At 44.6% G+C, this 27,646-nt stretch overlaps 1 long non-coding RNA gene across 2 annotated transcripts in view; it reads left to right on the top strand.

The window, feature by feature from the left end:
• LOC137522643 (uncharacterized) overlaps positions 1 to 27,646 on the top strand; it is a 261,446-nt gene that overhangs the window by 232,195 nt on the left and 1,605 nt on the right. For both annotated transcript variants that reach the window (XR_011022373.1, XR_011022372.1), the window contains one exon: positions 2,349 to 2,478. This is a non-coding gene — a long non-coding RNA (uncharacterized lncRNA). The remainder of the gene's footprint in view (positions 1 to 2,348; positions 2,479 to 27,646) is intronic.

Raw genomic sequence — 27,646 nt, 5'->3', positions numbered from 1 at the left:
CAGAACACATGATCTACATACAGTATATTCATTTCATATCAGTTATTCAGAAAGTATTAAAAGCAGAGGACCAACACAACAGCCAGAAAGCTGCATTTTGAAAAGGGAGTCAGAAATGATACCCTACATATTCCAGTCAGTTTAGGTTTCTATGAATGTGTTCTGTAGAGATGGCTCCATGCTATCAGAGTGGTATGTGGAGGGTAACAGTTACTGAGACTGAAGAAGTTGCAGGCAGTGTAATGACAGTCACTCTTCCGCTATACAAACACTTTTAGAAAGCACTTACCGTACCTCAAGTAAGCCAAACCTTTCACAACAGACACTCGGAACAAATTCCTGATGGAGCCTTTATAAGAGGAAAATTATTTCATAACACTGACTACGCTGTGTCGCCCAGTGAACTTTAACAAAAAAAAGTGATTTTACCATGAACAGGAAACTCCGTCTGTAGAACTCTATGGACTTAGTAGCAGTTTTTTTTTTTTATAGGAGTTCAATGTATTATGAATTGGGTTAACTACATATCATGCAACCAACTGGCAATATTTAAAGGGAACCTAAACTGAGAAGGATATGGATTTTCCTTTTAAAATAATACCAGTTGTCTGACTCTTCTGCTGATCCTGTGTCTCTAATACTTTTAGCCACAGCCCCTCAACAAGCACGCAGATCAGGTGCTCTGACTGAAGTCAGACTGGATTAGCTGCATGCTTGTTTAAAGACAAACGAAGACAAACACTTATATAGCGCTTTTCTCCTGGCGGACTCAAAGCGCCAGAGCTGCAGCCACTAGGACGCGCTCTATAGGCAGTAGATGTTTTAGGGAGACTTGCCTAAGGTCTCCTGCTGAATAGGTGCTGGCTTACTGAACAGGCAGAGCCGAGATTCGAACCCTGGTCTCCCGTGTCAGAGGCAGAGCCCTTAACCATTACACATTCCAGCCACACTGTTGTTTAAGGTGTGTGATTCAGCCTCTACTGCTGCCAAAAAGTTTAGCAGGACAACCAGGCAACTGGTATTGTTTAAAACAAAACATCCATGTCCCTCTCAGTTTAGGTTCCTTTTAAATCTATTCCCCCCCCCCCCCCCCCCCATATTCATTCTCGCCTCCCTCTCCATACATGGTGACCAAGCATGGTGCTAGAGGTATATAGATTTGGCGCCCATGCACTCAAACTATAGATAGGGTATCCCAATTCTGGGGTGCTAGTTTGCCCACCTTAGTGCACCAATTTGAAGTGCTGTTTTCTGTTAACATGGCGCCGTGGCACCAACATACAATGCAGCAGGTTCCTAAAGGAAATAGTCTGCCAGTCTATCATGTGATTAGTACAGTTGATAAAAATAAGTAACAAGGGTCAGTAACCTGTGCATCTACATGCATGCAAAAAAGGGAGATACAGTAATTTGGGTGCCAGGGATAGCTGCTTGCAGAATATCGCTAAAATTACTCCCTCTATTGATGCCTAGCCCTAACCGAACACCACCTTTGCTGCTAAAACTTGCTATGCCAATATCTGCGCCGCCTAAATATGCATAGATCCCAACTGTCCCTCTTTTGGAGGGACGGTCCCTCTTTGGGAGCCCTGCCCCTCTGTCCTTCTCATTTGTCCGTCGTTCAGGACTTTGTCCCTCTTTCTATGTAAATATATATATATTTCTCCACTAAAAAATGTGTTTGAGTCTTTATTCCCATCCTTTAAATTGATAAATTACTTATTTTAAAATGTTAATGTGAAGGAAAATGAACCAGGATAGAAAGGACCAGTGTAGTTTGAATTATAAAACAACATATTTTTCTTATTAAATCTTAATGGTATGTGTGACTAGGGGTGTGATGGGGGCGTGATCAGGTGTGTGGTAGAGGCGTGGCGTAAGTGTCTCTCTTTCTCATCTCAAAAAGTTGGGATGTATGAATATGGAATTATTGGGCGTTGCCCAAATTACTCCCTGGGTCCCGCTATCACCACAGTTAACATTGTGCCCATTTTACCAAAGCGCCACCAGCCCCCAAATTACCTGCTTTGGTGCATCCTACTACCTAGCTCAGGAAGAGGGAGGAATTCTGTGTCCCCCACATACAGCACAGATTCCATGGTTCTGAAAATGTGAAATTTGAGCTAAGGAAATTCATAGCTGGCTGCAAATAGATTATATAAATCAATAACCGCAGTACAAAAAGACTTACATATGTTTACAGCATTTTTCAACATAAGTGGAATTTGACTTTACAAAACATTATGAATCCAGAGATTCATGTTTCAGAACAAAAATAAAGATATTTTTACTGACAGATGTTTGGAATAAGTTATGTACTAGATGTGTTTTCTCAATTCTCCCAACAGACGCAGTAACGCTGTCACCTCCTGCACTTCTCTCCCATTGCAGACCTGCTGTGCAGTGCGGAATATTTAAGAGGATTTATAAGAACATTAGTCTGAGCCAAGAATTTCTAACACAGACAAGTACATCCAGGTCTCTTTGTTGTCTTTATAAAATTAACAGGTCTTATTTTAAGACTCTGTAGCATTATGTTGTTCATTGTCTTGGCTTTACATACCGGTAATTAAAATATTTCTATTTTCTAATATGAATTTGGAAGATACTTTCCAATCTGTCTTGCTAACTCCCAGTGTCCCCATTAACTGTACATAATAGAATAACTAGATGTTTGTGATGTTATCACTACTTAAAGGACTAGTGTGAAAAATTGTAAATGTTTTCTTATGTTGCTCTCACGTACATATGTTGCTGTCATGTACAGTAGATATATATGATGAATGACAGCGCTCCTCTTCTATATCTCTCTCAATGTCAGATGCTTTCCACCTCACATCCAGGTGGATCTAGCGTTTTTTAGTCATCCAATGATCAGGCACCAGACCACTCCTTCTCAAGCACTTAAACTGTTTAATCCAGGTTCCATATAAACATAAGATAAAAACACTCATAGCAGAACTTGTAACAAAACTGATAGACAGCCTGCGCTAATACAGCGCACTTACTCGATCCTATTGGATATAGCGCATGTCGGCCTGCCCAGCCCAGCGGTTATCACCCCCTCCGTGTGGCGTCGGCGTCCCGCTCCTCCACCGCGGTGTGTCCACTAGTATTCCAAGTTCCAGATCCCGGCCGGCCGGCGAACACTTCCGTACCCTGGTGACGTCAGTCGCACCTGACTCCGCCCTACGAGTTTCGTCCTATAGACTCATCAGGGGCTGCCTTTATCTTATGTTTTTATCTTATGTTTTATATGGAACCTGGATTAAACCGTTTAAGTGCTTGAGAAGGAGTGGTCTGGTGCCTGATCATTGGATGACTAAAAAACGCTAGATCCACCTGGATGTGAGGTGGAAAGCATCTGACATTGAGAGAGATATAGAAGAGAAGCGCTGTCATTCATCATATATGTATGGACTTGGCTGGACATTTTGATAGCGAACACTCTGAGTTAAATTAATGCACATTGGAGTTTGAGAATCTGGGGCAGGCGAAGTTTGCTTGTTAAGGTTTATGTACAGTAGATAATGAAAGTCTGACAGACCTGTCAATTTATTTAACTAGTCCCATCTCCTCATGGGGGATTCTCAGTTAATTCTTTATTTACAAAAGCACTTACTGAACTGCTCAGTCCAACTGCCAGAAGAGTTTGCAACCGAATATGGAAGCTTGCTGATGTCTTTGTATAAATCTTTTCTAGGAAGTGCTTTTGTAAAGAATAAAGGAGATATTGAGAATCACCCAAGAGAAGATGCTCAGAATACTTTAATAAGAAATTTCATTTTTTTCAGGTGTTACAAATAATGTAATATATTACTCTAAATGTCTTTGTTAGAGGTGGAATGAATGCACAATTTATTCTAATCTCAATCCAAAAAGGTTCTCGGATATCTCAAACCTTCCAAAACTTGAATCTCACGACTCCTGTGCATAAGAATTGTGTGATCCATGTAAGAAACATAGTAATCCAAATTCATTATTCTCATAATTGAAGTCCTTACTTCTTGAACAAAGTATTCTTCAACACAGAAAGAAAGTAAAACCTTAAAAGGACAACTGAAATAAGAGGTTTATGGAAACTGCATACATGCCCCAGTGTTGATAGCCAGGCATAGGTGTCCCCAGTATAGATAGGTAGCTTCTGGTATAGGTGCCCTCAGTATAGTTAGCCAGACATAGGTGTCCCCAGTATTGGTAGCCAGGCATAGGTACCTCCAGTATAGGTAGCTTCTGGTATAGGTGCTCCCAGTATAGCTAGCCCAGTATTGGTAGTCAGGCATAGGTGCCCCCAGTATAGCTAGCCTGACATAGGTCTCCCCATTATTGGTAGCCAGGCATAGGTGCCCCCAGTATATGTAGCTTCTGGTATAGGTGGCCCTAGTATAGATAGCCAGGCATAGGTGCCCCCAGTACAGTCTGTCCCCAATGTGTCCTCCTATGTCCCCTTGTGTCCCCCTATGCCCCATGTGTCCTTCTCTGTCCCCATTGTGTCTTCCTCTGTCCCCCATGTGTCTTCCTCTGTACCCCTATCCACCTCGTCCCCCCCCCTTCCCCCCCACATAGATACAGGTAGCAGCAGCAGAACCATAGCGACGGCTTCTGCTGATGATGCAGCAGAAGCTGGGCACTAGGGGAACAGTGAGGGAGAAGAGAGGTCTCTGATCACTGCGGGCTCGATGGATTAGGTGAGCCGATGGATTAGGTGAGCGGAGGAGGCGTGGGGACGCAACGTCGGGATTCGTCGGAATCAAATCACACAAATGATGTCAGGATTTAAATCCACAAATCTTTCACAAGATTTTGATTTGTGGATTTGGACGGATTTGTCATCCTACCTCTAGTCTTTGTGTGTTGGGGTAATCCATCCGGATACGATTAAATGATCACTGTTGCTATGAGGACGTACAAACCCGGGGTATTGCTGTGGGTAAATTTGATTTACATTCTTAAAAAATTATGCAAAATAAAGGCTCAAGGAAATGTGGGTGAAGGTAAATAGCCAATAGTAGAATACCTGTTATAATTACTATTTACAGATATTCTACTGGTTTACAGTGGCAATCCTGATAGTAAAATATCTGTAAATGTTACTGATATTTCACTACAGCTAAACCTAACCCTACTCTGGCACTGAATTGCCCCTCCGCCAAACCCTAGCCCAGGGTTATAAACCATAAGCTATCAGAAAAGGATTACTATGAAATGAGGCCCTAGGCAAGATAACACTTTTAGCCGTCCACTGATGGTCACCTGGCTTATTTAGCTAGATTTGGTGGGGGGCTTGCATCTACGAGGTCCTTAGACTCTATTCAGGCCCCTAGACTCTCTCCAGACCCTGGGTCAGGTGCCTAGGTTATATATATATATACAGTGTTGCCCGCAATTATTCATACCTCTGGCAAATTTTTTTTACTTAAAGTTACTTTTATTCAACCAGTAAGTAATTTTTTGACGGGAAATGACATAGGTGTCTCCCAAAAGATAATAAGATAATGTAAAAGAGGTATTATTGTGGGGGAAAAAACATTTCTCAGCTTTTATTTACATTTGAGCAAAAAGTGTCAAGTCCAAAATTATCCATGCCCTTCACAAACTGTCACAGTTTGTGGGAAAATCCAAAGTTCTATTCCATTCCAAATAGTGCAAGCTGTTATGAAAGCATCCTAATTACCCTGATTAATTGGAAACAGCTGTTTTAATCAACTAAACAGGAGAAAAACAGCAGCTCTCTGCAGTTGGTTTGTGGACAGTTATGGCTAAGAGCTCAGTGAGGACCCGCGTCTGGGCATTGTGGCTGCTTACAAGTCAGGAAAGGGCTACAAGGCCATTTCTAAATGTAACAGGGCTCCAGAGGCTCCAGAAGAATAAATATGTCTAAAAAGTTTAAAATTTGTGAAGGCAGTGGTGGACTTACCTCCTCCAAACAGACACAAGATATGCCAACAAAGTTTAGCAGAACAAATGTATTTACATACTCCAGGAGAAAATGCAACATGTTTCGCAGGTATGAACCCAATTCATCAGGCAATAGGTAGGAGTAGGTACAGTGCAGGTGTGTAGCTGGGCCCAGCGCCTCTCATTTCTATATGTTTTCAAGTTCCAGTGGCTAAAGTGCAAAGTATTATTTAAAAATACAAGATATTTCGCCATGTGGAAAATCTCAGAGCATGTGGTCGGAAGCCAAAAGTGACATCTGTGCTGGCCAGGAGGATAGTGAGAAAAGTGAAAAAGAATCCAAGGATCCCCACTAAGGCCATCCTGGTGAATCTCGGCTCTGCTGGTGGCAATGTCTCAAGGCAGACAATCAAACGGACACTGCACACTGCTGGGTTCCATGGATGCAGACCAATAAGAACACCACTTCTCCATTTAAAGAGAATCTGTATTGTTAAAATTGCACAAAAGTAAACATACCAGTGCGTTAGGGGACATCCCCTATTACCCTCTGACACAATTTCGCTGCTCCTCGCCGCATTAAAAGTGGTTAAAAACAGTTTTAAAAAGTTTGTTTATAAACAAACAAAATGGCCACCAAAACAGGAAGTAGGTTTATGTACAGTATGTCCACACATAGAAAATACATCCATACACAAGCAGGCTGTATACAGCCTTCCTTTTGAATCTCAAGAGATCATTTGTGTGTTTCTTTCCCCCTGTTCTCATGCACTGAAGTTTCAGGCTGCTTGTTTCTTCCTGCAAACAGCTTTGCCCTTGTCTGTAATTCATTAGTATGTGAAAGCCCAGCCAGCTCAGAGGAGGATTTATCCAGCTTGTAAAAGATAAGAGAGAAGAGAGAAGCTGCTCTAATCCTAAATAACACACAGGCAGTGTGCATAGAGGGGCCTGGAAGGGGGAGTTCATACAGAACCACAACACTGAAGAACTTGGCAGCCTTCCAGACACAGGCCGACAAGTCTGACAGGGGAAAGATACATTGATTTATTACAGAGACAGTGATAGTATAAAGTGCTGCAGTAAGCCAGAACACATTAGAATAGCTTTTTGAACTTGTAGGATGATAAAAAACAGGATGCAATTTTTGTTACGGAGTCTTTTTAAGGCACACAAAGGCTGGCTTGGCCTTTACAAATGCTTGTCTGGACAAAGAAGAAGACTTCTGGTCTTCTGTGTTATGGTCAGATGAAACAAAAATTTAGTTGTTTGGTCTCAATGATGTTTCCTTCATTTGGCATAAAAAAGGAGAAGCCTTCAACCCAAAGAACACCATACCCACTCTCAAACATGGTGGTGGGAACCTACTGCTTTGGGGGTGCTTTTCAGCCAATGGACCAAGGAACCTAATCACAGTAAATGGCACCATGAAAAAAGAGCAATACATGAGGTTTCTCAACGACAACATCAGGCAGTCAGAAACTTGGCCTTGGGCACCAGTGAACATTTCAGCATTGACCCAACACATACAGCAAAAGTGGTGAAGAAATGGTTAGCAGACAACATTATTAACATTTTGGAGTGGCCCAGCCAGAGTCCTGACTTGAATCCAATTGAGAATCTGTGGAGGGAGCTACATAAAAGGGTGATAGCAAGAAGACCCTCCAACTTGAAAGATTTGGAGCTCATTGCTAAAGAGGAATGGGCAAAATACCAGTGGAGACATACAAAAAGTTGGGCTGCAATTATAGGAAGCGTTTGATTGCTGTAATAGCCAATGAAGGTTTTTCTATTGATTAATGAGAAGAGTTAGAACAACTGTGCAGAGAGCAAAAAGCTTTTTCTCTCCACACCCTCAGTCTCTCAGGACAGGAAAGAAAAACTTTTTTTTCCCTGGACCGATAGAAAATTTACAGCGCCTACCAGACAACTTTGCACTCCAGGTGACCACCTGGTCTGGAAAGTGGTTAAAGAAGCCTCTGCCCTAGCCACCCATCTTCCTGATGCCCAACTTTAATATTCCCCCCTCCCCAGGAATATGCCACACAAAAAGAAAAATACCAGAGACACCATGGAAGTCTGGACTCTGCCATAGGCACCCATACAGATATAATTTACTGGTGGAAATTTGGTTGCCGGAGGCTTCACGCCCACTATTTGTGGCTGCAATTTGCATAGCGGGCGCTTCCGGTGCCCAAATTTCCACGTTAACGATTTGTATTATTTGTATGGGCGCCTATAGTTGCGCCCAAACTTCCAGCAGCGCCTCTGGTGCCCAAATTTTGTACTTCCTTTTTTGAATGTTGACATAAGGTTGTAGGCCTGCAGCATGGAAAATGTGCATCCACAGGGGAGACATACTCCTTATGCCTAAAACACACGGTACAATTTTCAGTGCGATAGATGGATCTGATTGATAAAATCCGTCATGTGCAATATTGCTTCCGATTGTTTCCGCGCTCGATTTCTCATAGCGGTGAATGGAAAAAGATAAGAAAATGAATGAAGATAAGAGAATCAAGTGCAGAATCGAGTGCAGAATCGTGCCACAAAAAACAATCGGGCCGCAAAATCGCATGGAAAATCTTACCGTGTGTACCCAGCATAAGACAATTTTCCAGCAATGTGAAAGTAGGTAGATTATTTTTTTGGACACATGCACACTGAATGGACTTAACGAGCTGTTTAGCCTCAAATTATATTTAAAAGGTCAGGATCATTTAAGATTTTGTGGCCAATGCTGCTTTTTTAAAAACAAAAACATCAGGTGTTTTTTTTTTAAAGCAGATCTACTTACCTGGGGCTTCCTCCAGCCCCTGGCAGCTTATGTGTCTCTCTGCTCTGCTCCCAGCTGGTCTCCCCGGGTCCCCTCCGTAACAACCGCCGACCTGAGCAAGCTTGCTGCCACACCACTCGTTGTCCCACAGCCAGGAGCATTTTGTGCAGGCGCAGGTACTTACGTCTGGTTTTTTTTTTTTTTTTTTTTTTAAATGCCTGGTGTTTCCTTTAAGATTGTGCCAACAAGGATTACATCCTTCAGTTGACAGGGATGGTGACTGGTGGCATGGAAAATGGTATTCTTAGCGGTATATTTACTATATGCTTCCATATTTCAAGGTGAAAGGAAGTGATTTAAACCACACTATAAGTAAATGTAATATTTAGATTGTGAGTGTTTCTTCTTAACTTCAAAACAAAGTAGCAGAGTTCCTCTGTGTCCCACTCAACTTCACGGGCACATCATTCGTGTATTAAAGTCTTTAGCTTTTACATACTTCTGAGAGTAACAGATGGTATACAAATCCCATCTCCCAGAGCATAAGTGAGCATTGAGACAGCACCCATTGATGTGTCATTGCAGATAAAATAAGTGTGGACTATGAAGGACAAGGTATACAATTCTTAAAAAGAATTCCAAGACTACTAAAACCACTCTGCAGGAATTAACATATATCAATTCTCAGTGTCAACCCCACCAAAATATCTCTAAACATTTGGCAATAAATACAAGATATCTCTGCAGTCCCGTGGAAAGCGTGGGAGAGAAAGGCAACAGCATTTTTATCATTTCTTCTATCCGATTACCAAGACTTTCAGTTGGTCCATCAATTGTGCTGAGTGCTGACAATGAACCAGCACAGTGGCTTAATGGAACTATATATATTTTGGGTTTTGGACCACAGACCCCTCTCTCAACTTCTGCATTAGTTCTGTTCTTCACTGGGGGTATAAAGGTGATGATCACCTGTATAATTACTTTGAATTGTGCTAGTCACTAGCAAACTGTTTCCCTTCCTCTGCATGCTTTGGTTGGAAAGCAGACTTTAGACTCATGTGTTTTATATATGGTTCGTGGTGGTGGTGTGAGGCAGATGGGGCAATTTAGAATTAGTATTGAGAGTCCATGGCTCTCTAGTTATGCCACTTCTTGCACACATGAAGACTATCCCACCTGTGATGCATGGACAACTGCAAAACTGTGGTGGTCCAAACAATATTAGACAGGACTGCTGCTGAAATCTTGTCTAGTATGGTGCAAAGTGGAAGAACAGGTAAAATATAAATTCGGATTTTCAGGATTGGTCAGGGGTAGGAACAGTGAGGACACACACAACGATGCATGCTCCCTATAGAGGCTCCAGGCTCTACCGCTTCCAGCATGTCACCACAACACCCAGCATGCCTCATAGAGGCACCACAGCACCCAGAATGGCACCACACAGCACTCAGCATGGCCCATATACAGTGGTGTGAAAAACTATTTGCCCCTTCCTGATTTCTTATTCTTTTGCATGTTTGTCACACTTAAATGTTTCTGCTCATCAAAAAACGTTAACTATTAGTCAAAGATAACATAATTGAACACAAAATGCAGTTTTAAATGATGGTTTTTATTATTTAGTGAGAAAAAAACCTCAAAACCTACATGGCCCTGTGTGAAAAAGAATATTGCCCCCTGAACCTAATAACTTGCCAAAGACGCAAGACAGGAATAGCACGAAGGGAAGAAACGCAGGGCAAGATAGCCCTGAAGGAGAGAGAGCAAAGCGACAGAGGGTATGTGTGTGCACCAATCTAGTCGCCAACCCGCGACAGTACACACACAACCATGAAGAACAGGGGAGAAGGCAATCGCCAGAGATGGCGATTGCTAACAGCGACACAAGACTGAATAAGCACAGATGAGGAATGTATGTATGCCCACCAATCTAGCCGCCACCCTGCGACGGCGGACATACAACAAAGGAAACCAAGTGAGAACGCAATCGCAAGAGAAGTGATTGCAAAAGAGAATGAGCACAGGGACAGATTGTATGTGTGTGCACCAAACTAGTCGCCAACCCGCGACGGTGCGTTTTAAACGGCAGATATGAAGTAGGAATGCAATCGCGAGAGAGGCGATTGCCAGAGGTGACACAAGGCTACAGCAAGGCAGAGCACGAGAGTAGCAAAGGCACAGCAAATCATACAATGAGAAGATAAGGAAAATAACAAACGCTAGCTAAACGCGAACACCGCACTCATTCGCAACAGTGCACGCGTTTATGCGCGGTCCCCGCATGATAAGCACAACAGAGACAAGCACGCCTAACTAGCCACCGACAGACAAACATGAAACAGAGGACGCAAGCACTTGCTTAACGGTTACCTCACCGAGCCTCCAGCAAGCGTTCGTAGCAGACAAGACAGACACACGAAAACAGGAATACGTAAGAGATACGATCCACTGCTCTTTCCGTCAGAGCGAGTGCGATCCAAGTAAGGCAACAACAGAACAGAGGGGCCTACCAGTAACAACCGCTGCTCTGGTTAGCACCCCACAGACAGACAGAACAGGCAATACAAATAATGCAATCCTAACTGCACTAGGGAAACTGCCTAGTGCAGTTCCAGGAATTACTCTAGGCTAATCTTCAAACAAAGAGCAAGGCTGACACTCCAGACGAGTGTTACACAGGAACTAACTCTTATGACCAGCAACTTACTGTGGGAAACATAGCTCTTTATAGAGCAAGCCCACAAAGGATGTGGCTAGGCAATCTGCATGACAAACGTATGCAAATTCCTCAGCAGCAAGCTGCACAACTGACAAAAGGTCTCTCTTCCAGAGACCTGCAGAATGCAGACCTGAACAGTGGTCAAAAGGCTGCCTGCCTGCGCAGGCAGCCGCGCGGATCCTCACACAGACCATCACACTACCACCACCATATTTTACTGTTGGTATGATGTTTTTTTGCTGAAATGCTGTTACTTCTACGCCAGATGTAACGGGACACGCACCTTCCAAAAAGTTCAACTTTTGTCTCGTCTGTCCATAAGGTATTTTCCCAAAAGTCTTGGCAATCATTGAGATGTTTTATTAGCAAAATTGAGACGAGCCTTAATGTTCTTTTTGCTTAAAAGTGGTTTGCGCCTTGGATATCTGCCGTGCAGGCCGTCTTTCTTATGGTGGAGTCGTGAACACTGACCTTAATTGAGGCAAGTGAGGCCTGCAGTTCTTTAGATGTTGTCCTGGGGTCTTTTGTGGCCTCTCGGATGAGTTTTCTCTGCGCTCTTCGGGTAATATTGGTCGGCCGGCCACTCCTGGGAAGGTTCATCACTGTTCCATGTTTTTGCCATTTGTGAATAATGGCTCTCACTGTGGTTCGCTGGAGTCCCAAAGCTTTAGAAATGGCTTTATAACCTTTACCAGACTGATAGATCTCAATTACAGTACTTTTTGTTCTCATTTGTTCCTGAATTTCTTTGGATCTTGGCATGATGTCTAGCTTTTGAGGTGCTTTTGGTCTACTTCTCTGTGTCAGATAGCTCCTATTTAAGTGATTTCTTGATTGAAACAGGTGTGGCAGTAATCAGGCCTGGGGGTGACTACGGAAATTGAACTCAGGTGTGATAAACCACAGTTGAGTTATTTTTTAACAAGGGGGGCAATCACTTTTTCACACAGGGCCATGTAGATTTGGAGGTTTTTTTCCTCACTAAATAATAAAAACCATCATTTAAAACTGCATTTTGTGTTCAATTATGTTTTCTTTGACTATTAGTTAATGGTTTTTGATGAGCAGAAACATTTAAGTGTGACAAACATGCAAAAAAATAAGAAATCAGGAAGGGGGCAAATAGTTTTTCACACCACTGTATTTGTGACATGGCCTATGTCTGTGATATGCTGCATTTTATTTTTTTCTGTATTAATTGAGAGGAGGGTTTCCTCCAACATTTTTCTGGGCAGGCCTACTTAGACCGCTGTTAATTTCATGTAAATGTGACCCCACCCATGACTACACCCACATTCTGGTGCATGGCCACACCCATTTTTCGACTGGAGTGCCCAAAAGTGCCCCAGACTCGATCTCTTAGGATCCTAGCAATGCCCCTGGGTGGGACTCTCTGGGCTTGACAGCTCTCTCAGGATTGCCTGCGGCTCTCAGATGAAGATGGATCCAGAAGGAGGAGCAAAGGAGGAAACTTGCTCTTTTCTTTTAACCTAAAAACACCCTGCTTACTTGCCAGCAAAGGCAGGGGTCGAATGGGGCGTGGACGCGGGTGGACGATGTCCACCTGCTTTTTTCAGAGGGTGGACGTTGCCCACCCTGGCATGTGTGGAGGGGAACAGCGATGAGAAGGAGAGCTGTGGGGACAGCGGGAAAGGGGGAACCGTCTCCCCCTCCTTCCCTCACCTTGGGGCTCCTCCTCTCTCACTCTCCCCTCCAGAACTAAGTCTTGTGTGGCGTCTGGCAGCGGGCGGAACTTACCTCTGTCTCGCTCCAAGTGGCGGAAGTTGTGGTGCCGCTGCTCTGGTCTGGACCAGACTAGCGGCAAATCAATTAGACCATCCCGCGCCTGCAACGAGACGGAGGTAAGTTCCACCCGCTGCCAGCCGCCACACAACACTTAGTTCTGGAGGGGAGAGCGAGGGAGGGGGAGCCCCAAGGTAAGGGAAGGAGGGGGGAATCTTCCCCCCTTCCCCACTGCTGATCCCACAGCTCTCCTTCTCATCGCTGCTTCCCTCCTGCTGGGGGGACACCTGGCTACCTATTCTGGGGACATATACCCCTGCCTATATATACTGGGGACATATACCCCTGCCTACATATACTGGGGACATATACCCCTGGCTATATATACTGGGGACATATACCCCTGCCTACATATACTGGGGACATATACCCCTGCGTACATATACTAGGTACATATACTCCTGGCTATATATACTGGGGACATATACCCCTGCCTACATATACTGGGCACATATACCCCTGGCTATATATACTGGGGACATATAGCCCTGCCTACATATACTGGGGACATATACCCCTGCCTACATATACTGGGGACATCTATACACCTGGCTACATATACTGGGGACTACTATACATCTGGCTACTTATGGCACATATACACCTGGCCACCTTTTCTAGGAACATCTATACACCTGGCAAACTATTCTGGGGACATTATACACCTGGCTACCTATTCTGGGGACAACTGTACTCATGGCCTCTTACACTGGGGACACCTATAGACCTGGCTACCTATGCTGGGGGTACCTATTTTGGGGGAACTGCTGTCAGATTATCTGCATTTTTGGGCAACCGCTGTTAACAGATTAAGTGTATTTTGGGGAACCGCTGCCAGATTATGTGTATGTTAGGGGAATGGCTGCTGCCAGATTACGCATATTTTGGGGAACTGCTGCCAGATTGTGTATGTTTGGGGGACCACTGCTGCCAGATTACATGTCCTTTGGGTGTTGCATGTATTTTGGGTGATCCGCTGCCAGGTTTCGCGTATTTTGGGGAACTGCTTCCAGATTAAGTGTATGTTGGGGGAACTGCTGCTGCCACATTGTCTATTTTGGGGGAACCACTGCCATATTATCTGTATTTTGGAGGAATTTCTACCAGATTACGTGTCTTTTTTGTGAAATGCTATCAGATTACATTTATTTTTGTGGGATAGACTAGAGCTCAGACTTCCCCAGCAGACCTTTTACATCACTGCTAAGGTCATGTATATTTGGCCCCACCCATGACCACGCTCACATTATGCTTGACCACACCCATTTTTTGGAGCGTGGGGTCCACTCACCTCTTTTCCTAGGACTAGAGCCCTGAGCAAAGGTAAATAAGCAGGGTGCATAGAACACTTCAAGAGTGATTCTTTTGACACTTGCAAATCAAAGAGCCTAAACACAAATAAAATCAAGCCCTGTCACTGAATGTGGATACAAGATCAGGGGAATATGCTATTTTTTATCTGTGCATTTTTATAACACAAAACCATAAATAGAAAATAGGTTGGTTACCATGCAAACTAGCAGTTCATATGATAACTGGCTTTTGACAAATAGGCCCCTAAAACTCATGTTGCTTGTAAATAATTGGCTATATAGTATGTGGCTAAAGTAAGTGCTGCAGCTAATAAGCATGTTTCTGGAGCTATCTGCATTTAATGGCAAAAACCCAAATTTGTGTTGTGGATTTAATGATAAATTTATCGGCATAAAAATACCAGCAATGTCAGCAGTGTATCTCCTCACTGTGACATTAATGATATCATCAGCTTATTACATTATCTGCTAATGTACAGCGTGATGTATGGAGTGGAGAGCACCTGTCAGTGAGGAATAACATTATCAATCCATCATCCATAATAAACTATTTATATACAGCAGAAGATAATGCTGGCTGCCCCTTATTGTTTATTTGCTGTTACTGTATCTCTGCTGGTGATGCATCTGTGTCTTGTGTGTTATGAGACAGCCAGCATTATAGTTGTTTGAATGAGCTGTAAAACCTTTAGCATGGGGCTGGGTACATATGGGCATTAAAAAGTCAGGCATTTAGCAGGATCAGTGTACAGTTTAATTTTCCTAATATACGGTGACCATACGACCCGCTTTACCCGGGACGCGTCCCACCTTCGGGGGGCGCTGTCCCAGGCTGCATGAGGTCCCGGGAAACGTCCCGCTTTCAGCACCGGGACGTCCCGGCCTCGGGACTCTGGTCACCGTACATGAACTAGCCGCAGCGTCTCAGAGACGCTGTGCTAGTTCATTCCCCGCAGCCTCGCTCCAGCAGCCTGCGTTGTGCTCCGGCAGGCACAGGCACAGCAGGGCTACGGGAAGATGGCGTCCGGAGGCGGAGCCCTGTACTGGAGACTATTTGTGTCTACAGTACAGGGCTCCGCCTCCGCACGCCATCTTGCCGTAACCCTGCTCTGCCTGTGAGGGGAGAGCGGGAGATTGAAGGAGGATCGTCCGGAGGAGCTGCACACACACCAGAGGCTGGCTGAGTGAGGGGACTTCTATCAGGTGAGTACATGCTTTTTTTTTTCCAGGTGAAATGTGCCCCCATTGCGTTTTTGTGCTGACATGTTTGCCCCATTGCGTTTTTGTGCTGACATGTTTGCCCCATTGCGTTTTTGTGCTGACATGTTTGCCCCCATTGCGTTTTTGTGCTGACATGTTTGCCCCCCTTGCGTTTAATTTGTGCTGACATGTTTGCCCCCATTGCGTTTTTGTGCTGACATGTTTGCCCTCATTGCGTTTTTGTGCTGACATGTTTGCCCGCCTTGCATTTATTTTGTGCTGACATGGTTGCCCGCAATGCGTTTATTTTGTACTGACATGTATGCCCCTATTGCGTTTATTTTGTGCTGAAATGTTGCCCGCAATGCGTTTATTTTGTGCTGACATGTTTGCCCCATTGCGTTTATTTTGTGCTGATATGTTGCCCGCAATGCGTTTATGTTGGCCGCAATGCGTTTATTTTGTGCTGAATTAAATGTTGCCCACAATGCATTTATTTTGTACTGACATGGTTTCCCCCATTGCGTTTATTTTGTGCTGACATGTTTGCCCCCATTGCGTTTATTTTGTGCTGACATGTTTGCCCCCATTGCGTTTATTTTGTGCTGACATGTTGCCCGCAATACGTTTATTTTGTGCTGACATGTTGCCCATTGCGTTTATTTTGTGGTGTCTGAGGTAACTGTTGCTGCATTTATTATTTAATGGTCATAGTTGGCTATGTTTGCTGCTTTGGGGTTACGGTATACTATAAAATAGCATCACACAGTTTCTGCACACCCATGATGCGAATCCTCGTTTGACCACATTATGGCGTAAACACTGCTTTCTTATACCTCGCTGTTACATCATTACGTTAGCTCCGCCCATAGAATGTCATGGCCACGCTCATTTTTTGGCTAGGCGCTGCCGCCCCATTTGTTGGCGCGGCAGCCCCCCATCCCTCCCCCCCTCCTTCCCCCCCACCGCCCTGTCCCAGGTTGAGCCTTCAAAAATCTGGTCACTGTACCTAATATGTACTAGTGACCTTAGCCCGTTAAAAACCGGGCTAGGTCTGTCACTGCGCATGCGCGCCTTCCGCGAGCATGCACACGCCCACCGCGCGCACACACCCCACTGCTTCTGGCCCCGTCCTCCCCTGCAAGCATTCAGTGTTTCAGCGTCCCTGCACATGCGCAGTGCAAAAAAGCACTGAGGCCCAGTGCACACTGAGCGGTTTTAAGTGCGATCAGCCGGCTGCATCCGCCTGTAAAAACGCTTGGCTAATGTATTTCAATGGGATGGTGCACACCAGTGGTTTGAGGTTTTTTCCAAACTGCAAACGTGCCTCCTGCTGCACGTCTGAGGTTTTCTGAAGCGTTTCGTCCTCAATGTAAAGTATAGGAAAAACGTCAACCGCTCTGAAAAACGCTAGATCAGAGCGGTTTTCCAGGCGTTTTTGTTACAGAAGCTGTTCAGTAACAGCTTTTACTTTAACAATATGTGTAATCTGCTACCTAAAAACGCACCCAAAACCGCTAGGTATGTTTAGAAAACATCTCTAAACATGCCTAGAATCGCTCTGAAATCAGCTCTAAAAACCGCTAGCGTTTTGTGGATCTGCTAACGATTTTGTTGTGCACTGGGCCTGACACACGGACAAAGCAGGACGCAGGGACACTTGCAAATTATATATAGAGATTAGAATCACATTTACTGGTTTCCAAAATACCAGAAGGGTTAACACTGCTGGGAGCACACTTAGCTGTGCAGAAAACCATCATTTTTCTGCTGCCTGTTTGTGTTTTTTCCTGCGTTTTGCAAATTTGTTCTGCGTTTTTATATGTGTTTGTAATTGCATTTGAGTTTTTCATGGGTTTGTCTTTTGTGGGTTTTTTTATATTCTCCCCTTCTTAATGTAGAAAAATACAGTCTTATATTTATTTTGTAAAAAATACACATGTAACACATGCATTTTGCAGTGCGGCCCATAGACTTTCATTTTGTGTGATTCTGCATGCGTTTCCGGCTCCCCTGGATAATGAACGCTATTCAAATAAGTGCGCTCCCTGCCTCAAGCTTTTCACTTTATTTAGCTGTGGCTTATTGATAAGATTTGCCACTGTGTTGGAAGTTTGCTAAGCTGTGTAAACAAAACAGGAAAGTTTCTGCTGTATCCAGTGGGGAAGCAGAGGACTTTTTTGTCCTTTATTTGCTCATTAATTACTTAATTACTAGTCTATCGGTTATTTTTTTTTTTGCAGCCAGCAACAATATACATCAGCTAGTTCAGTGAGGGATAAATATGCATTCAAATGACATTAGACCAGTCTTAGAGTATTTCATATTTTTTTTTTTTTTACTGTGTTTAAAGATTTAGAACAAAATTTCAATTTGGCAGTCAATCACACTTAAAGAAATAAACCATGGACAGTTTAACTTTTGGTGTGAAGGTCAGGGACGGATGTAGACCAAGTTGCCCCAAGTTGCGCCCGGGGCAAGGTCAGGTTTTGGCGCCTAAACTGCCATTCCCCATCATCATTTTGCCGCCTTTTTAAGAATTCAACAAACTGCGCCTGGGGCAAGAGACCCGCTTGCCCCCCCCCCCCCCCCCCTAGATCCGTCCCTGGTGAAGGTTAGTGCTTATTTTTTTCTTTTCCGGGCTGTAGGGGCAGATTACAGTATTCCATTGCCAAGATGTGCAACTTCTGTTGTATGTTACCCTTTATTAACCATCTTAGCGGTATGGACGAGCTCAGCTCGTCCATCACCGCCGATGGCTGCCGCTCAGGCCCTGCTGGGCCGATTTTGCTCAAATAAAGAGCAGCACACGCAGCCGGCACTTTGCCAGCCGCGTGTGCTGCCCGATCACCGCCGCTCTGCGGCGATCCGCCGCGAGCAGCGGCGAAAGAGGGCCCCCCCAGCCGCCTGAGCCCTGCGCAGCCGGAACAAATAGTTCCGGCCAGCGCTAAGGGCTGGATCGGAGGCGGCTGATGTCAGGACGTCGGCTGACGTCCATGACGTCACTCCGCTCGTCGCCATGGCGACAGGAGAAGCCAAACACGGAAGGCTGCTCATTGCGGCCTTCCGTGTTACTTCTGGCTGCCGGAGGCGATCGGAAGAACGCCTCCGGAGCGCCATCTAGTGGGCTTTCATGCAGCCAACTTTCAGTTGCCTGCATGAAATAGTTTTTTTTTTATTTAAAAAAAACCCTCCCGCAGCCGCCCTGGCGATCTTAATAGAATGCCAGGGTGGTTAAACAAGGCTGTTTGGTTCCACTTAACTCAAATCTGACTGTGGATACCTAGCCTTTCCCCGACGTGGGTATTTCTTCTCCTTTTTTCTTGCTGAGAGGAACGTAATGGTTGGGCATAAGTGCATGTAATGTTGTTGTTCTTTTGCTCTAGTTGTTTTGAATTCTCCATCAACAGCCCCAACATGGAATGCTGAAACACTTTTGCTGACTGTTCATTGTCGAATATTTCAGTGTCTAAGGGAATCCATGTAAGAGGAAATGTAGGTTCATGGAGAGTGAAGTCTAAGGTGCCAGGACATCTGTGCCTATAGGCTCATGTGAGGTAAATCCGGGCCTGCCTACAGTCAGTGGCCCTTCATTTAAGTCTCCATGACAAAAGCATTATGTTCCTTAGTGTTACTATATACAGGTATGTGCTCCAAATAGGATGATGATGAAGCATTGTGACATTTATTTTTTTATCAATAGTACTGCTCATTTGTAAATCGGGCACAAAATGGCACGTCCCCTTTACATAATAAACAAAGTGATTACATTATATACACACTAAATCATGTGCAGTAGCTTGTTGCTTCAAGTCAGATGCAAAAGAAATGAGACACTACATTTAGAAATGGATGGTGTAAGGCCTGCTAGAATACCAACCTTTTGTCAGTCTCTATGCTCCAATCTAACCTCACAATCCTCACCCTATGTGACTCGTCCCTGCTCGAACAAGAGACAAGTAGCATTTACCTCACTTCGGTTACACCCAGATCTTAAAGGGAACCTGAAGTGAGTAAAATTTATTTAAAATAAACACATGACGTAGCTGCAAATGAATATTACTTACCTCACCTTCAGTTCCTCTCAGAATTTCCCCATTTTCTTCTTACAGTGATCCCTTCCAGTTCTGACAATATTTTGTCAGAACTGAAATATACCAGCTGCTGTGAGTTACAACTGACTGTGCAAGGTAATGTCCACATTTCCCTATGGCTCAAGTGGGTGATATTACAGTTTAACAGCGTGCTGACCAGGAAGCTGTTATGGAGTAATGGTCATTTTTAAAATGGAGGACAGAGAATTCCATTGATCAAGTGGACAAATGGGACGCAGGAGAGGAGAAAGAAATTGAGTAGTAGACTACACAGGAGGTAAGTATGACCTGTGTATGGTTTATTTTTTACTTTTTTATTTTCAGTTCAGGTTCTCTTTAATGTGCAAGGTATAGGGACTGACAAATGAAGACAGAGAAACCAACAGAACCCACAAGGAATACAAGAGTAGTCTAACTAGCCAGGGATCATACACTGTAATATCAAACCAAACCAGGGAGCAAACAGAAACGTAGTCGAAAACAGTCAGGGGTTGATCCAGGCGGCAATCACCATTGCTATAATATCTGGCAGAAGGTCTATCCAGGCAGTGAACAAGGCCAGTCAAGGTACAAGCAGAGGCCAGATCTAGGTAATCAATCCACAGGTCAGAACAGGTAAAAATGTCAGCTCCCAGCAGAAACCCTAAGGCAACTTAATGCTATCACGGCAGTTGACAAATGACACAGCACACCTTTTATAACCAGCATGCTTCACTCAGTGGCCAGCCACACACTCCAATCAACCAATCACAGTAGCCTCACAGACCTGCAGCTGCCAGCATTACTCTCGCCGGCGGCTGAGAGTGTAGGACAGGCACATGATCATATGCGCCCATCCTCTGCACAGAACAGACTGTGCACGCACGGCCCCACCATGAGAAGCAAGGGAACAGCCTGTGCAGACCTAGAAGTCGCAGGAGCTGGCCCAGCCTCAACAGAGAGAGCCGCATCGCTGAACCGAAGAGGTGGGTTCCTGCCGTGTGAGATGAATACTTTATTTTAACAGTAGCTACACTAAGTTGTGTGCTTTCACTTCTTCTCTTTTGTTTGAAACAATAGTAACACTGCCTGCCTGTTCTAATATTTCATAAATGTAATAGAATAAGCCCCATTGCCCACAGCAGTGAACAGTTGTAGTAGTTTATAACATGTATGTACAATTAAGAAAACAGGTAAGGTGGCACTCCCTGGCATAACAGATTGCGAAAAAGTATAAGTAATCAACGATACTCTCACCACAGTGTCAGGCTGCTTCTCTGTATAGACCTCCGGATGTGTTCTCCATTGTTTAGCAGAGGAAGAAAGAATCCCTTGTGTAGGCCATCAGGAATAAAAAAAGATCACATGCACTTTCCATCCGTGCAAAATCGGCATTTATTTCCATCAGCCGCCATACAAAATATGTAGCATCAAATGCCATGAGCAAACCACCTGCTGCATAGGCTATGCTAGTCTTCATGGGAGTGGAGGTGGGGACAAATCTGGAGCTGGCGACGGCCGTTTTGCGTCCTATGGGCGCTTGCTCATGCTGCGTTCCACTATTTTTTAGGGGCAGCAGCATCCAGCCTATGACAGGGACTAGCCCCGCCTCTTCCGAGTGATGCGCCCTGTATGTAGTTGGAGAGCAGCGCCAGGGTGTAGAGGAAACATGGGAAAACAGGGGAAGGAGGAAAGGAGGCGGCTGTTGTCAAGGTGACAAACTAAACACCTGTCAGTTTATGACATGGTCATACTATACTGACCAGGCAGCCTTGGTTCTCAAATATGGGTCTAATATACTTAAAGGATACATGATGTGAAAATAATGATAGCAGATTTTCTTACCTGGGGGCTGGGGCTTCCTCCAGCCCCTATAAGCCTGTGTGTCAGCTACTCTTCATGCATCTGCACAGAACGCTATGGATGGTACTGCGCCATAAAGGGGAGAGCAGCTGAGAGCGGATCTGCAGTGAGGGACACATAGGCTTTTAGGGGCTAGTGAAAACCCCAGGTAAGTAAATCTGCTTTAATTATTTTCACCTCATGTTTCCTTTAAGGTGTAGGTAACCCCGAGAGCACAAAACTGCTGCTCAGTACCTGGTGCATTATGCTAAAATTGCATACAGTATATAGTAGAATAACCCTCCTTCACCCCCTCTACACCACAACAACCACCACCACAAACCAATCAGCAGTAATAGACAGACCCTACCTGTACTAAGTTCTAGTATCCTGCAAATGCTGTAAAGTTTATTCTACACAGCAGTCAGTAATTTCTTCATTCAAGCTTCTTCCCACAAGTTATTATTATAATTTATTGTATTTATAAAGCATCAACATATGATGCAGCGCTGGACAATAGATACATACAATGGTACAGAGGATGGCAGGTGTAACATAACAAGGTGGGACAAAGTTATACAAGGCAGAGTACAAAAAACATGATCATGTGATTTGGGGCTGGTTAGGTAGGTTCAGTAAAAGGAGCACAATGATGGGTGCACACGATCATATAGAATACACTAGGGAGGGGAGGACCCTGCCAAAGGCTTAAATGTCATTCCATGTCCTTGCTCATCTCTGGTCACTGGCTGGCAGAAGAGTAGGCCATAGCATTATAGCCCACTAATTGATTCTGCAAATATCACAGTTGTTTGGTTGGACTGGCTCTGAATCAAATATGCTATCACTGTTAAGTGAAAATTTCACTTTTACCTCAATATATCTGCAGCTTAGAACAAATGACATTCTTAAGTTTCTTTGGCGTACTTTGGAACACTTAGCAGAACTTTCCTCTCCTCTTGGAACATCTGATGGGAAATTACCTTCAAGCTGCAGGAAATCATTATAACCTTCCAGCAACCTCGATGGATTTGAGGTCATTATGCCTTCAAGCCATTGACAGATAACAGAAAAAGTCACTTTAGCAAAAACACATGATGATTCCAGTGCTGCTCATTTTTCATTATAATCTTGATTACCTGAAGATAAAGAGCTATTCTGAGCAACAAGTAAAGCCAGAGAGCAGACTGCTTGTGCAACCCAGGAAGCATCAAAGCTGAGTAAATTATAGAAGGTCCTCTCAGTGTACCTCCATCCATGCTGTATGTAATCTAATGCAGTCAGATTGTGCAGGAATTTGTTGTGTGCTTCTAAAAGAGATTGCAGCCTATGGTAACAAGATTATGCTCACAATTCCCAATTATTCCTTTCTGAAGATGCCACGCTTGCAGGACTAACTAGGTAGCAAGGTTTTGGATTTGTACTTAAAACCAGTGTAAGGGCCTGTTCACACTATCTGCATTTCTTATTTTTTCAAGTGCTGGCGATTTTGCAAATCGCTCTAAAGGCACTTGTGTAATGATTTCCTATGACAGTGATTACATGTAAAAAACGCCATTCGATTTTTTTGTGCTTTTTTTTTGCGTCTTCCGGCGTTTACCTGTGTGCTGCAATTTTTTATAAAGAGCTTTTCTAAGCGCTTTTGCAAAGCGATTCTGTTTTTTCAATTCCTGACGTCAGTCAGGAAGCGAACTTTTTCACCCGGAAATGGATAAATACAATGTATTTATTCATAAAAGCGCTCGGTAAAACGCTATACAAAGCGTTTTTTCAAGCACTTTATGATTTCCCTATACCTTCCATTGAGGCAAATCGCCCCAAAAATGGTACAGACAGCGCTTTGGTGAGCGGATCGGAATTGAACCGCTCAGATGTGAACACTCTCATAGGGACTCATTGCACAAGCGCTTTTAGCGCGATGGTTCCTAAAAATCAGCCTAGTAACTCATCCAAATTCTAGCCTGCTAGCTGCCAGGGGGACTCAACTACTTAGTACTGGCAGACCACACATGCTAATCTAATGGTATTTGGTGTCATCGGATCACACATCGGCCGCAGGTTACGAATCTGCCCTCGGATTCGCTGTGCGCCACTCCGGACAGAAATGGTGTAGGTTATTGGTAAATTGTGTAATTCTGGACTGGGAAAAAATCCTGCCTCTCCTGCTCTGCAGGCGTTAAAAACTCCCCTCTTTGACTAAAGGGCCACCTACTAAGTCAGATTTGATAAAAGTCTGGTCCATTGGCGACCATTTTTAGTCTCCAAAATTCCATCATCTAAGACGTGCTCTCCAGGAGACCAGAGAGCACATGGACTACATGAACATGTTTTGTTTCAAGGACTCTGATATTAATGCCTGCATTTGAACTGGACTTTATTTGAGGAAATATTCCCACACAGACTGCATTTCGGCTAAGTAAACCTTTCACAATTATTCCCTTTTATTTTAAGCTTTGTGTTTATATGTTAATTGGTGTATGTAAATGTGTGTAATGCATTTTTATTAAAACATTTAAAAATCGTTTAGCGGATATGACCTGTTGCTGAACATACACAATCGTACTTACCCCTCCGAAAACGTTACCTTGTGTTCTATAGCATCTTGTATTTACAACCCGTATGCTTGAATCAGGCACAGATAGACAGATCTGGCGCTGATCCCTGCATACCGCTAAGGATTAACTTACAGTGTTCTCAGGGTGCTAATATAGTTACAGTCATGTGCTGACTCACATGTACTTAGTATAGGTAGCCAGCTATACTAAGACACAGACACCTTCCCCAAAGCCTTCAAACAGGCCACCATACTTCCCTGCTGAAAAAACCCTCACTTGACCTATCCTCAACCTCCAACTACCGATCAGTTTCCTCCTCCCCTTTGCCTCTTAATTCCTCAAACATCTTGTCCACTGACGCATTACCTCCACACCAATTGCCTACTTGATCCCCTACAATCTGGATTCTGACCTGTGCACTCAACAGAAACAGCCCTCGCCAAGGTGGTCAATGACCTTACCATATCCCCGCGATATACCGGAAGACCGCAACTCGCTTTGGCTATTGGAGCACAGCGTGACCAAGCATCCACAGAGATGCGAAACGGCCGTCGCAAGCCCCATCTGGTGCCCAGCACCCCCTCCCCCCACCTCCATCACACCATCACTTGAGGATCCGTAATCCGGATGTATCGCAGATGTATCACCTGTACCTAAGCACAGCAATAAAGAAATTGGACGGAAGGTGCCCGGAGGTTTCACTTCTTTTTCTACATATTGGATGTCAATGACCTTACCCTTGCCAGAGCCAAAGGCAGTTACTCCATCCTGCTACTCCTTGACCTCTCCTCGGCATTTGATACTGAAGCACAGGGCAGGATTTACCATAAGGCACTGTAGGCACATGCCTACAGGCGTCTGATGATGGAAAGGAGGCTCACTCCTTTCCCAGAGCGCCTCCCTCCCTCCTTCCTTATGCAGAGTCCTGATGAGAATGTAAATGAGAGGCTAATCACTCTGCTCTTGGCATTCCACTGATGAGATCTCCCTTCAGTTAGGGGCAACTTAATACTGAGGGTACCGCTGGCTACCTAATTCTTTGGGGCACCTCTAGCTACTTAATATTGAGGGTACCTATGGCCTCCTAATACTAAGGGACACCTGTAGCTACCTATGATGGGCAAGGGAAGTAAGGGAGAAGAGACAGATGGGTCTGCTAGAAAACTTGCAGTGTGGTTTTGCGGGGGTTTGCAGGTTCATGGAGGGGGAAATCTAGGGTGCCAGAATATCTGTGCCTATAGGCTCCTGTGATGAAAATCCGGGCCTGCTGTAGCATCACACTTCGAAGCTGCTCATCCACATAGGGCTCAGCCATCCCGATTTTCACGGGACTGTCACTTTTTTTACCCCTCTGTCCCGTCCCCAGGTGGCAAAATCTTGAGTTGACCAACTTTGCAGGACAATTGGGCTTCATTAAAGCAGATAATGGGACACCGCTCTGTCTCTCTGCATGCTGGAGAAAGTATACATGCACAGCACTCACATAGACCTGCCTGATGATGTTTATCACATCATCACCATGCTGCGGGACTCGGGCTTCGATCCATCTACCTCCACCTTTTTCTGAAGACATTCCGCAGAGCCCACAAAGAATAAACAGGAAGGAGGCCAAGGACTGGAGCATGGAGACAATGCAGTGCACTGGAGCCCTGGCAGAAAAGAAGCATTGGATGCTGCAGCTGCTTGCTACCACAACATAGATGTTATTCTATAACATAGTTCTTTGGGTTGAAAAAAGACATATGTGCAACAATTTTGGTAAGTTAGTGCTCTGTCGAGTGTGTTCCCCTGCCTCCTGTGTGTCCCCCTGTCTCCTATCCTCCTGCTTCCTGTGTGTCCCCTTGCCATCTGTGTGTCCCCCTGCTTCCTGTGTGACTCCCCTGACTCCTGTGTGTCCCCCTGCCTCCTGTGTATCCCCGTCTCCTTTGTGTCCACCTGCTACCTGTGTGTCCCCCTGCCTCCTGCATGTGTCCTTCTGCCTGTGTGTACCCCTGCCTCCTGTGTAGCCTCCTGTATGTCCCCTGCCTCCTGTGTGTCCTCCTGTCTTCTATCCCCCCACCTCCTGTGTGTCCCCCTGCCTCGTGTGTTCCCCGTTTCCTGCCCCCTGCCTCCTCTGTGTCCCCTGTCTCCTGTGCATGCGTCTCTTGTGTGTCCCCTTTTCTCCTGTGTGTTCCCCTGCCTCCTGTGTGTTCCCCTGCCTCCTGTGTCTCCCCCTGTCTCCTGTGCCCCCCCCCCCCTCCATGATCATGCCTACATCATCTCCCATCTGGCCTGACCTAGGCCTTGAATCGCATTGACCTGCTTCAATTAGTTATGAATACAGCTGCCAGATATCTATTCCTCTCACAGCTCAGCATCCACATCCACCCTCTGTAAATTCCTGCACTTCCCCCTATCCAATTCAGGATATGTTTCAAGGTTCTGTGCCTGTCCTACAAATATGTATACAAAACCTGTCATACCCACATCTTGGAGCTTGTTCACAGGTATACACCAGGCAGCCCCCTCCAGTCCCCCAATAACCTTCACCTAACTGGGCTGCGTATTTCCCACTCCCTTGCGCACCTGCAGGATTTCTCAAGAGCTGCCCCCACCCTATGGAACTCTCTTCCACCCCTCATCAGACTCGCCCCCTCTTTCAATATATTCAAGCAAGCCCTCAAAACCCACCTCTTCAAGTAACTCTCTCTGCTGAATACTTGCTCTACAGCCCTACCTAGAGTACCCATCTCCCCCTTTATATAGTAAGCCTTTGGCAGGGTCCTCCATTCCCTAGTGTATTTACACGATTGTGTGTTCCCATCATTGTGTTCCTTTCCTATGTCCGCAACGTACTTGTATGACTGGGCCTACCAAACCAGCCCAAAATCGCATGATTATTTATCTTGTAACCTGTTTGCCTTGTATAACTTTGTCCTATGTTGTTTAACCTTGTCATGTTACATCTGCCATCCTTTGAAACATTGTACAGTATGCATTTAATGTCCAGTGCTGCATAATATGTTGCTGCTTTATAAACACAATAAATATTGATAATAATCAGTGATGGCAGAGAGCACCCCATACACATCAGTGATGGCAAACAGCACCCCATACACAAGTATCAATTAAAATGTATATATTACTACATCTAATGTATATCTTTTATTCCATCATTTTTGTTGTGATTGTGTCAAAATCGAACATACGTGTGTGGTACATTGGTTACAAGAGTTTAATTCTTCATTCAAGCAAAAAAATAAATATTTAAAAAAAAGGAAAAAATTGTAACATGTGTGGCCACCATTAGGCTTCTTTTCTATGGACATTTCCTGTGTGGCTTTTAACATTTCAAACACTTACCTGCTTTATTTGCATTAAAGTAGCAGCACTTTGACCATCTTTGCAAAGCACTGAGAGTGAGTAAGCTGCTGAAGCAGGTTATCTGGGCAGACGCACAGAAGTGTATAACACCAGATGACGGCGTG

The sequence above is a fragment of the Hyperolius riggenbachi genome, chromosome 6 (genome assembly GCF_040937935.1).
Source record: "Hyperolius riggenbachi isolate aHypRig1 chromosome 6, aHypRig1.pri, whole genome shotgun sequence".
NCBI classification, from domain to species: Eukaryota; Metazoa; Chordata; class Amphibia; order Anura; family Hyperoliidae; genus Hyperolius; species Hyperolius riggenbachi.
Note: the sequence above shows the minus strand (reverse complement) of the source record. Positions and strands in the feature narration are given on the sequence as shown.